The sequence below is a fragment of the Hirundo rustica genome, chromosome 7 (genome assembly GCF_015227805.2).
Source record: "Hirundo rustica isolate bHirRus1 chromosome 7, bHirRus1.pri.v3, whole genome shotgun sequence".
NCBI classification, from domain to species: Eukaryota; Metazoa; Chordata; class Aves; order Passeriformes; family Hirundinidae; genus Hirundo; species Hirundo rustica.
The window spans coordinates 21299373-21309202 of NC_053456.1; the positions used below are offsets into that span (position 1 = coordinate 21299373).

Genomic DNA, 9830 nt, shown 5'->3' on the forward strand with positions numbered 1-9830 from the left:
AGTTAGGCTTATGCAACTCCACAGTTCCACAGCTGCTAATACTTAGCAGATGACCTGCTTAAGTGCTAGGGAAAAAAAAAAAAAAAGAATCTTACTTCATCACTTAAAAAACAAGCTACCAAAACAAGAGTAATGATTTTTTTCTTTAATCTGACATGGTTTTCTTTTTCTCCTCTGAGCAGAATTCAAAAAAAAAAAAAACAAAACAACACAGCATAACAAATTCAGCATAATTTATAACTGAAGATCTGAATGGTGCCTTGTTCGCAGCATTTGAATTTGAAACACAGATGCAGTTAACTCACAGCTTAACTCCTTCCATGATACGCTCTAAAATGCTGATCTGTGTTCTTCTTAGCTTCCAGATATTTAAAAGTTTTCAAGTGATTTTTCTTTTTTAAAAGAGAAAGATTCAAACCTGGATTTAGTGTACAGCTTCCTCTGCTATTTTCTGCTCTTAAAAAATATGAGATTAATTGTTGTGCAACTAACTGGGAATAACATCACTTTCTAAAAATTTCCTCTGCAGCTCTAGTCTTTATTTCACCAAATTCTTTTCCAGATCAAATGTTCTATGTTTCTGAAAAGTCAACACACTACCTTTTTCTTTAGTACTGAAACTCCCTGTGAACGTGAGAGATAAAGGGAAAAAAAAAAAAAAAAAATATATATATTTCTCAGCAGGTAAGTGTAGTCTCTGTTGCCAAGTGATCTGAAAATAGTCGAGTAGGGAAAGGAGGTAGTTTAACATGTGAAGACAAAATCTTTTAGCTACCAAGGCACTAGTGTGCCAGCCAGGAGATTTATGATCCTCTCCCAGCACTATTACTGACCTCCTGCTATGAGACTTTGGACAAAATTACCTCCTTACGCTATGATTCTCTACATACTTCAATTTTTGAAGTCTTTATCCAGAATTCTCAAGGCCATTTTCAGATATTTTAAGACTACACTTATTCCCACTGGTTTTGGGGACAGACAAAGGCAGCCATGCTTCCCCCATAATGGAAAAAACACGGCATACAGCCAGCTCTAAGGAACTGCTGGATCTCATCTGGTTCAGTGCAGGCCTAACTTGGCTTCAAGCAGATTGCTCGGGCCTTACCTAGTTTTTAGACCATCTCCAACAACAGACTCCACAATCCCTCTGGACAACCAGTTCAGTGGTTAGCCCCCCTTACCACCAAGGACCTTACTGGAAACTTTTGTAGGAAGCAGAACACTGTGCCAAGGAATGCAATTTCTGTTTAGGGCTCACTTCTGGCCCTGTTCAGTCAGGGCCCAAAGAAACACAGAGAAGCCTGCTCCTCAGAGCAAGAGGAGGATTTCAGCACTCAAAGTAATACAGGGAGGGAGGAAGAGGGAATCACCCCGTTTCCTGAACTTATCGTAAGAGAAACACGCAGAAGCTATTTTAGGCTCACTGAAGCTGCTAAGAGCATTTATTTTAACATCTGTACTACTTCCCGTTAAAGAATATCCTGTAGTTTCTTCAGCAGGAGTTATGTGCTCAAGCTTAGCACAAACAGAAAGAGGGCTCTCATGAAAGCAAGCATGGACAGACAGGAGGGCCCTTCTCACGGGCTTTATCCCAAGAAGAAAATGGTGGGAGCTACACACATACGCACACAGAGGAGATTAAAGACGTGGGGTGTCACATGAACACATTAAAACTTAGAAATTTCTGCTTCTACAATATTAGTAGTTTAAGGAATTACAAAACTATACATTTTAACTCCAAAGCATACTTATGTGTAATTGGATCCAAATGAAGTTATGGCTGAGTTAAGTGTTACAAAACAGACTCTCAAACTACTCCTTGTGCTTCCCGTTTATCTCCTTCCAGGAATTAGGAAAAACTTTCTATTCTGAACTCCTTTGATCTCTCTGATTTAGACAAAGCTGCTCCCCTGCCACTTGCGTCTCCAGCCTTAGACGCTCCTGACTGATCTTTGTGAATTGTGTTGGATGAGACCCAAGGACAGCTGCACTTGCAGACTTGTGTGCGTGCCTGCAAGGATGAAGGGCAACTCCAGTACCTTTCAGGACCTTGACGTTCAGGGTTACTGCCACTGAAAAAAAAATAACCTTTTTACTATTCAGATTTCACTCTCAGCTCAGCAGCAGTGACACAGTCCTCACAGAGGATCATAACGGAGTACTAACATAGTAAACAGTTTGTTACCTCTCCCTCCGCCTCTTCAGATACCCAAAGGCAGACGTGCTTCATGAGACACTGTGCTTATCATACTGCTCACCCCAAGCACACAAATTACTTTAAACGAAGCCTCCTACTACAGCATGATTATAGACATCTTTATTAAATTTACTTTTTAATAATGCCTTTTCTGGGCTATTTGCCAACTAACAGTTCAGCAGTTATTATTCAATAACAGGTTTTCACGTACCTCTTTGAAGTAAGGAGCTAAACAAGTAGGTGTTAACTGCACACAGCTGCCTTGAAGATTTGTGGCGACTTACAGTATCCAGTTCTTCAGTACTACCAAAATCTGTTCTACCATCCCGGGATTTATTTATCTCCCCATATACTGTGTCTCCACACCCCTACTCAAAAACAGCTAGCACCACAGATATTGAACCAAGACAGTAAAAAGTCCCTTTTTATAACAGATCCCAAAGACCAAATGTTAGAGTGCACGACATGAAGAAAATGAGAAAGTGTTGGAGTCAAGAATAAGAGAAATCAGTAGAAAGAACACGAAAGTATTTAATTAGATTTGAATTTTTATAACATTTCATTATTGAGAAGAAGCCAAAATTAAGACATGTTTACCTTGGCAAAAGTATAAACTTTAAAGAGAACCACCCCTCTGATGCATCATTTCATCTGGTTTCTATACACAGGTCCATTAACCAGATGAAGATTCAAGATAGTTAAAAGCACAGAACATTTCTCAAAGCTGCTGCATAAAGACATTTTACTGAATTGTACATGTAATTGTACACACCATCAACAATGTATGTGCTCCAAAGGAAGCCTATGCCTTCCTATCAAGTCACAATCATCAGACAACACCAACATATTCTTTTCTCCCCACAAAGCAGATGAGTGTTTATACAAGCAGGGTAGAAAACTAAACAGCTGTTAGAACTTTATGCAGTGCAGATAATGGAGAAAAATACTGCAGCATGCTCCCCTCTCAAAGGGATTAGCATTGCTTGTGCGTCTCAGTGGCTTTTTTTGGGGTCTGGAGGTCATCAGATGTAAAGGTCATACCTGTTATCACTAGTGGAACATTGCTCCTTCCATAGCCAATACCTTTTCTTAGATGCACACTTTCAGTTCTTTACTGTACTACATAAGTAAAATCACTGAAACCCTGCTGGGGTATGTAACTGGGTTTTACATCAAAAAAAAAAAAAAAAAGTTTTAGTGGTCTTGTAGCCATGCAGTCCCCTACTACCTGATGCCATTCAAAGAGTAAACTAATCCTGGAGAAAGTTAAAGTGTAATTTCAGAAGAAATAGCAAGGCAGCAGCAGTAATTAGGACACAGCTAGAGAGCTTCAACTGCTTTAAATCCCAATCATTGGGGTGAGGGATCTCAAAGCAGGATGCAGGGGACAGTCAGCACAGGGCTGAGAGGAGGCTTCTCTACAAGCAAAGAAGTTACTGCTCTCTCTTTTTCTCCTTACTCAGACTTGTGAGCTTTTCAGCACAACCCAACTGGGAGAGGCTGAAGCAGCTGCAGCACAGGCAGAGGAACAGGTGAGCAGCAATAAGACACAAGAGAAGGGTGGGAGGGACAGGAGCAGAGACAGGAATCCCCCAGCTGCCAAGGATAACACATAGAGTAACCACAGCCTCCAGGCACAGCCCCTGTCCCAAAATGCCTGCACTCCAGTCAAGGCCAGCCACAGGGACTGGCGTGCCTCTTGCTTCACATTCCTGGGAAACTTGCCTTAACCAACTATGGAAATAATCATTTCATGTACAACACGGAGAACTACACATTTGACAGGCAGATGCTAAGGGCAACGTCCTGCTCAGCTTGAGGTCAGAGAACGCTGAAGAGCCTAGAAGAGTGAGGCAGAAAGACACACATAATACTTGAGGAATTAGAAGCAGTGCTTTCTGGAGGAACAATAACAGGGACTCAAGAGACACAATCTCATAATTTTAGGCTATTTGCTCTCTCTAAACAGATTTTTAAATAACATTTGTGCACACATAAAGAGCTTTTCCTCTCCATTTGTTGCTTTCCTCTCTTCCCCTCATCCCTCCCCAACCCCCCATACTCTCTTCCTGAATCTCCCTTCTGTGTCTGTCCGCCCCCCTCACGTGTTCCCGCTGGACAGAGGGCAGAAGTGCTCTGGAACAGCTGTATTTCCTCCTCATCTGCTCCTTCCCCTCACAGCAGAGGGGAAAGTACGTGCCTGCTCAGCTTGCCTTGTGGTTCATGGCACTTGAAAAAATACACTGCCAGAGCAGCACTGCCATCCCTCCCGCCTTCACTGAAGGCAAGGCTCCCAAGGGTCTGAGAGGACCTCTTCTTTTTTACATGGTGTCGTGGGTCTCTGCACTGTCCTCCCAAGTTGGGCTTGGAAGTGCTAGCAGACAGAAGAAACAGAGGTTGAGAGAGTTAAAAACGGTGCAAATGAGAAGCAAAACACACTGCTCACCATCTGGAGGTCAAAACTGAGAGCAGCTGCTTATAACAGCCATGTCTTTGAGAACATACTTCAGGAGTAAAGGGAGCAATTTAGAAGTACCTCGTGGTGGGTTCCAGAACACGCACACCTTGGTGCCAGAGACAAGTGCTGTTATCATGCCTGTTTTAGAGAGGCTGCTCAAACAGGGTACACAGTAGCTGAGGAACAGTGACTCCCTGAGAAGGCACAGAGCCCTGCACTCCAGAAGGTGTTCATTAGAAGATGAAACACAGCCATTAGAACAGCAGAGGCAAACAAAGTGCAAGACAAGCTAAAACTTGAAGACTGGTTACTTGAGGTTCCCTAAGTTAATTCCTTCCAAAAAGCCCCCAAGAGCCAGCTCAGAGTGCAAAGACCTGCTTGGTTGACACCACCATAAAGGCTAACTACACGGTTCACCTCAACATTCGCTGCAGACGAAAGCACTTGAGGGAGGCTGCAACGCGAACACCTGCGTGTGCGACCAAGAGAGCGATGCCGTGCGTGGGTGCCACACGTGCAGGCAGCGCTGTGTGCCACGGCCCCAGCGTGGCTCACGCCACCCCGACGTGCCAGCCAGGATTTCACAGCCGCGGCCGTACAGCAGCAGAGATGGAGAAGGATGCCACCAGGCAGCTCCCCGGCGGCCCGGGCAGAAGCACGGTCCGAGCTGCCGGGAGGGGCCGGGGGCTGAGGCCGGCGCCAGCCGCCACGGCGGGCACGCGCCCAACCCCGGGGGAAGCGGGAACGCGAGGGGAAGCAGGGAGGGATCCCAGCCCGCCAGCACGGCTTCGGGAGGCAGGAGGAACGCGTCCGGCCCGAGACAGAGCAGTCTGGAAGAAAAGAGAGAAAGAGCAGACAGGCGCGAGGCGGCCGCCGACCCTTGTACCCGCCGCAGGGCGCTCGTCCCGCGGGGCCGGGGGCGCCGAGCCGCCCCAGCGCGGCGGCCGCCGGAGCCCGCCCGCCCCGGAGACCCCCGGCACCGCGCCGCCGGGAGCCCCGCGCGGCTCCCGCAGCCCCTTACCGCGCTCCGTGCGGGCGAGGCGGCGGGAGGGCACGGCGGGTCCCGCCGGCGCTGCAGCCGCTGCGGCGGCCGGGACATGTTGGGCCGGGCGGCTATTTATAGCGGCAGGAAGCGGCGCGGCGCGGCTCTGGGGCGCCGCTCCCCCGCCGCCCGCGCCGCCGCACATGCCCCGGGCCCGCGGAGAGCGGCCGGGCCGGGTGCCCCCGCCTCCCGGGGCTGTGCCCCTTGGCCCGGCCGGCGGAGCGGGGATCCCCGGGGACGGTCCTTCCCAGGTGCCGCGGGGTGCCGGTGATGGCCGTGCCCCCATCCTCCTGTGCCCGGCGCCCTGTGGGAGTTCGCACCGGTCAGAGTTACAGACAGCCCCTTTACGGCGGGATGGGTTCAGGTCCCCAAGTGCCAACGGCTTGAACTGTGACTTCGGTGGCTCTGCCAGGACACGTGCCGTTCCAAGCGTCCCCGGCTCCCCGGCCATGCCCTCACCGCAGGGGCAGCCCTGCTTTCCGTGCCGCCCCGGCCGCCCGGCACTGCCCGGGCCTCGGCACAGCCCCGCTCCTCTCGGCCCGGCGCCGGGGCTCCCTTTGGCCGCAGAGTTCTCAACACGCTCCGTTTTCCCTACCTGCCTCCGGTGGCCTTGATGGCAGCCAGCGGGGAAGGGCTAGTGCCGCCTGGGGAATAGCAAGGCTCCAGGCAGACACACACACACGGTAGAGTAGAAACGTAATTAAACAGTGGGAAAGAGGTGCTTGCTTTTTCCCCGTTACGGTTTGCAGTATACTGAGATGCGGGAAGGTCAATTACCCCTCTCTGCAGGATGCCCCAGAACGTATTTGTGTCTCATACCTCAATTAACTCATGCAGAGATTGTTTTGCCAGGCAAGCAATAAATTCTGTTCCCTTTCCCCCATCAGCTTGACTAAGTTTTCTAGAAACAAAATTTCTGTTAATGTTTTTATGTCCAACACTGAGGTTTTGGATGGAAAAATGCCCAAGTATATGTAATGGATCAGCTTGTGCAGATAGGAGCAAAGTTTGAAGTGCAAGAACTGTGTCCTGAATGTCTGTTTGAGCCAACATTGATCTCACATGCTTTTGTCTCCATAGGATTTCACATTTTTGAGGTGTTCAGATGGTTTTTGTTTACTCCATGTGTAGACATGGTCCAGCCCAGCAGCTATATAACACTGTTATCTAAAATAAAAATATTAGGAGCAGGTGTCCTGAAGAACTGAAATATACTCTTGATTCACTTGTAGCAACATGTCCCAGCAAGGTCAAAGACTGAGTAACCTGTGTGCTGAGTTAACCTGCTGCAACTTACTTTCATGTTTTCACCAGGAGATGAGCAGTTGCCTGAAGGCGCAGCATTATGGTGAGACATGCTGTCCTAAGAGCAATGGCATTACTGTGCTGTCTTCACTGGAAGGCTGGAAACCTTGCCAGGCTTTATGTAGGTCATTTCTCTGTTTCTGTGTCATTGTATGCTTGGAGCATTTCAAGACAAACACAAAAACTGATACAATTTTTATGCGCACCTTTTTCTGACCCGTGCACACAATGTAGATTAGCTTGCAAGCAAAAATTTCCGTGTCGACAAATAGCGAAACTGCAGGTACTTGGTGTTTACAGTCCTGAAGCTCTCTAAAGAAGGTCACAAATCCACATGAGGTCCCTAAGTACAGCAAACTGCATTTGGGTCATTGGTTAGCTGAAAAGTCACGTAGAGGCAAACAGCTTCCTCTTGTCTACATGCTGCGGAAATACCACGTGATGTGTTTATTCCAGGCTCCATATGGGATAAATAGCAAACACTGATACAGATCTGCTCAGCTTTTAGAAGTTGGGAAGATGCGCCGCAATGGGAGCTCTGTGCTGGGATGGCAGGAAATGGTTACAACCCTTGCTAGGAAAGAATTGTCCCTTTATGGGGAATCCACTGAGTGATCCATCGTCACTCTGCTGCTGTAGCCTACAAACTCCTTCGGAACTTCTGCCTGCTGGTCAGGCTGGCCTGTCGCATGGTAACAAGCGAAATTGTCCTGCCCTTGCTGTAAATAACCCACCTGCAACCAGCAGGACTCAGCGTGGAAATACATGCCTACAGGTTCGCTCCTTTCCATGGCCATGTCAGTCTCTTACACTTTATCAAGGGCCTAAGTATGATCATTTTAGAGACTCTTTTGCAAAGCAGTGCATGATTGGCTTTTCTCTATTTGGGATTTGAATTCCAGAAAGAGACGAGTGCTCCAGAGCTTTGTTAGAAGTCAGTGTCTGCACAGCCTTCAGGTGATAGGAGCCTGGGAGACTTTGTATAAGTGTCACAATTTTTAAGAAAAGAGAGATAATTTACTGCCGGTGGCATGCCTAGGGGCCTGGAGGCTGTGCTAGAATTTATCTAGCACGAGTAAACATATGAAAATGTGAGGTCTTGTGACTGGAGCCAAGGACAGCAACCTTCTAAAAGTATCCAAAGTCAAAAGCATTTCTGATGTGCTAAACTATCAGTGACTTTAAAGGTGATATCTTGCTAGTCACCCTACCAGAAAACAAACCTTTCAGGGAGGTAACATACTCCCTTTCTCCACCAGCAGCAGTGTTTATGCCCTTATGTGGGTCCTATGTTACACATTCTCTCTTGCCTTGCTGTCCCTACCCGCTGTGGTTTGCCTCAGCTGTGGAAACAGGAACTGCTGAGTCAGCACGCTGATGAAACTCACGCTGTTTTCGCACTTCTCTGGGGGGACTGCCACAGCAAGGAGGTTGGCAGCAACTTATATCCTGGAGAAAAAATAACAAGGAGTACTTAAACTGTCTTAAAATTGCCTGAAACAATAATCTGATTTTTAAAAACCCTCTCAAACTGAAGGAGGCAGTGGGACCCAAGCCCTGGTGGCAGATGAATGATCACACCTGGCATATACAAGCTCATAATCAAGTGCTTGGAGTTCAGAGAGTGTCGTTTTTCTCTTCTCTCTCTTGATCAGCTCAACTACATTTTATAAAGCCAGGATCCAACTGGCTGAAGAGACAGAATAAGGACATGGAGTTCAGCTCAGCTGTCTGGTGATGACGGAGAGCAGCAGCCTCTTCTGATTACAGACTCATGCAGAGGTGAAACCGCTCCCTTAGAGCTGGTACAAGATAAGGGACTTTAAAAATTCAAATAACCCTTCAGACGAGTCAGGTCTCCTGAAGAGTACAAGTGCCAAAGAGGAAAGAGAATTGGGAGTGACTGCATCTCTGAGAGCAACATATCCATGGCACAGTAGAGAGTAGCTAAGGTCAGCTAAACGGATGGGAAGGGGAAAGTTAATTTGCCAAATGGTTGGAAAACTGGAAAGAGAATCAAACTGAAAAAGATGGAGACATTCCAGGAAGTTATTCTGTTAAGGACATAAATAGGGTGTTATCAACAAGCTCAAAGTGAACAAAAGCAGCTTTAGCAGCAAGAAGATGGCAGTGAAAAGAGGGACAAGTTAACTGCTCCACTGTCACTATAAAAGCAACACCTCACCCAGATGCCCCATGTCTGCCTTCATTTAAATGAGGTCTGCTTACTTCAGCACCACGGTGTTTGCATGTCATTATTTTTACACATATTAGAGAAATTTGACAATGAGTGTGTGATGCCCATTTCTTGCTTTGCTTATCATGAGGTTTGCTAGTTGAAGCTCAGGGCAGAAATATGCCTGTTTAAAGCAATGAGGCAGCAGAGATGCATGTGTGGGTTGCAGAATGTTATCCAAGGTCATCTCCCTGGGGCTGCTGATTCAACCCATGTAGGAGAGAGGAAAGTTTAGTGTTAAAGTTGCAAGGGGAGCTACAGAGCTGTAAATGAGAAATCGTTAGACTACACATACTTATGTGTTGACAGCAGATTATCTGTGACTGTGACAGAGCAATTACAACCTCCAAAACTACTATTTTAGCAGGGCTGACATTAAAGCAGATGAGAAGAGGTAGTCTGCAGGTAGGTCAGGGCATTCTGTCAGTAGATGGATACTGGTAGCAGGGGATCTTAGCCATATACAAGTGGTGTGCAAGAAAAATGTATCATAAAGGTGATCTAGGAAGAGAAAATAGAGGCTGGTACAGTCAAAGAAAGGAAGAAAGAAAGAAAGAAAGAAAGAAAGAAAGAAAGGAAGAAAGGAAGAAAG

The 9830-nt window shown here is 47.1% G+C and overlaps 1 protein-coding gene across 1 annotated transcript in view; it reads right to left on the minus strand.

The window, feature by feature from the left end:
• WIPF1 (WAS/WASL interacting protein family member 1) overlaps positions 1-5733 on the minus strand; it is a 55187-nt gene extending 49454 nt beyond the window's left edge. The window contains 1 exon segment of the mRNA XM_040069693.2: positions 5677-5733. The gene's annotated coding sequence lies outside the window, so the exon portion shown is untranslated.
• Between the last annotated feature and the right edge of the window lie 4097 nt (positions 5734-9830).